Below are 2,841 nucleotides of genomic sequence, written 5' to 3' on the forward strand. Positions count from 1 at the left end.
GAAGAGAAATTTTTGAAGGTAGCTAGGGAAAAAAGGAACATTCACAGGAACTAGACTAGAATTGTAGCAGACCTCACATCAGAAACCACACAAGTCAAAAGACAACAGTGTGACATCTTTAAAGTACTGCAATTAAAAAAAAAAACAACCTGTCAACACAGAATTATTATCTGTAAAAAAAAGACCTTTCAAAAATGGAGGAGAAACAAAGACTTTCTTAGACAAACAAACACTAAAGGACTTCACGGCCAGCAAACCTACCCTACAGGAAATGTTAAAGGGGCTGGCTGGGGGCCGAGCCCGTGGCACACTTGGGAGAGTGCAGCACTGGGAGCGCAGCGACACTCCCGCCGCAGGTTCGGATCCTATATAGGAATGGCCGGTGCGCTCACTGGCTGAGCGCGGTGTGGGCAACACCACACCAAGGGTTGCGATCCCCTTACCGGTCACAAAAAAGACAAAAAAAAAAGGGGGCTGGCTGGTTAGGTCAGCTGGTTAGAGTGAGGTGTTATAGCACCAAGGTCAAGGGTTTGGATGCCCTTACTGGCAGCTGACTGCCCAACCCCCCGCCAAAAAAAAAAAAAAGTTAAAGAAAATTCTTTTCTAAAACAGTGGGGGAGAAGGAAAAACTCTTCCATAAGAAGAATTCCAATTAATAAATGTGGAAGGAATTGGGGAAATAGAGAATTACCAGAACACCAAAACAAATAATTTCAAATTGATTATTAAACCACTGTCAAACTGAACCCTGGTTAACTTGTATGTAAAATAAGATCATTATTCCTTTTATTTCAGAAAAGATTAAAGTCAGCGTGAGGATAAGGGCCCTGCACTCTTCACAATGTGGTTATGAAGATCAAAATATTACAATTGTGAATGGGTAAGCCTTGAAATTATAAGATGCTAGCAAGATACAAGACATTATTACAGCTTTTCCAAAACATTTTACTACGTCAGACAGTTCAGCTGGCTCAGCTGATGCTGATACTGAAATGAAAGGAGTCAGAAGAACAGAATGTTTGGTTTGGTAGAAAACTATCAGCAAGAATGACACCATTTAATAATCCAGAAGCATTATTGAAACCCAGCATGGCAAGTGCTGGGCACTTGGTGCAGAAACAAAACAAAATCTTCCTCTGTTGGATGTAGATCCCTCCACCCACCAGCGTGTTGACCATCAGGGCCCACTGCCTATGCAGTTTCCAAGGGTCCCCAGTGCCTTCCCTGAGCATCACCTCATTTCATTCTCTCAACAGCTTTGTGAGGTAGTCGATGTTGTTACCATCTCCATATCAGAGATGCAAAGGGCCTGGGGCACAGTGAGGTTGACAGACTCGCCCCGCCTCTCCCACATTGGAAATATTGTGACTGGTGTCAAACCCAAGTGCTGATGCTGAGAACTGTTCTTCCCTATGCAGTTGGGATGGCCTTGGAAACTGTGCTGTACTTTGTTATTTGCATGTTGTTACCCAAAATGTGGGATGTGTGCCAATGATTTGGGTGGAACCTGAGATGATCTTAGGGGCCCTCAGGTGTGGAATTAACACTGAATCACATAATGAGAAAGCTATTCCCTTTCCAACTGTCTTCCAGTTCTTTTGGTTACACCACAGAGAAAGTCTCTGTTTGGTGCTAGTGTGTCTTTAACACCTTCCCTACACTTACTAATCTGTTTTTAACAGAGAGAGAAAAAGCCTCAGGCTTAGAGCCTTAATAAGAAACAGGATCTGTCTAGAATTTAATAACATAGTTTTATCTTCACTTTATTTTTACAATTACTCCATTTTCTATTTATAGCAAGTGATACCAGTCTTCCATTTAGTTACTATGACAAAGTCTCTTTTTAACACAAAACTAATTAAAAACTGAGTTGATTAAAATATGAAAAAACAAATATTAAGAAGATACTCTTCCAGGTAGTATGGAGATACAGCAAAGCTTGACAAGCAGTGTAGGATGATGGTCACATGGGAAACTCTGTGTCTTGGCTTCAAGGCCCCTGCGTTAAAGCCCAGTTTATGTTTACAGCATCACAGAAAACTCCAAGATTGCCCAGCTGTGAGCCCAGCCATGGATAAAGCCTGAAAGCTTCACAGATGTCACGTCAATGGGTCCCTTTATTGCTCCAGAAGTCTCTGGGATCCTAAATAGAGGAGCCTGGGCCAACCTCAAAGCTTTCCACAAACAGTCACTTTCCTCTTGGCCTGTAAGCTACCAGGGTAGCACAACATGATTCTGATGGGGAGGCCACATGGTGAAAGTCAGACGACAGAATAGAGAGAATTAATGAAAAGCACCAGAGACATGCCGAGTGGAGACAAAGGTGACCAGAGAAAACAACAGTAAATGTTCTTATTCTGGCGAGAATGTGAGGACTCGTTGGAAACATGATGAAAACCATGACTCCACATGCACACGTGTGCACTCTTCCTTTCTCATCCTTGCGTGCATACATGACAACATTAGGGGACTTGTGGGTGTCAGGTTTTAAACTCAGCTTTGATGTGACTATTTAGAAATCCCCTTGTTGAGCAATTCATACCTAAGAGCAACTGCAGAGAGACTTAACTAAATAAGAAATTCCAGTTTTGCAAAAGTTTTTGCATATGTTACTGCCGTCCATCCAACCATCCATCCATCCATCCATCCAACCATCCATCCATCCATCCATCTGTCCATCCATCCACTCAACATACTTGTCCCCTTACACTTGTTCTCAAATGTTTCCCCCAGGAAACCCCTAACCCAGAGGAGAACAAACTCCTCGGAGACCCTGAGGCGACTCCTCAAGACAAAAGCCCCAAATTTGTTTTTCATATTTAACTTAAAAGTTTATGCCAA

Source organism: Galeopterus variegatus, unplaced genomic scaffold (genome assembly GCF_000696425.1).
Source record: "Galeopterus variegatus unplaced genomic scaffold, G_variegatus-3.0.2 Scaffold3058, whole genome shotgun sequence".
In the NCBI taxonomy this organism is placed as follows: Eukaryota; Metazoa; Chordata; class Mammalia; order Dermoptera; family Cynocephalidae; genus Galeopterus; species Galeopterus variegatus.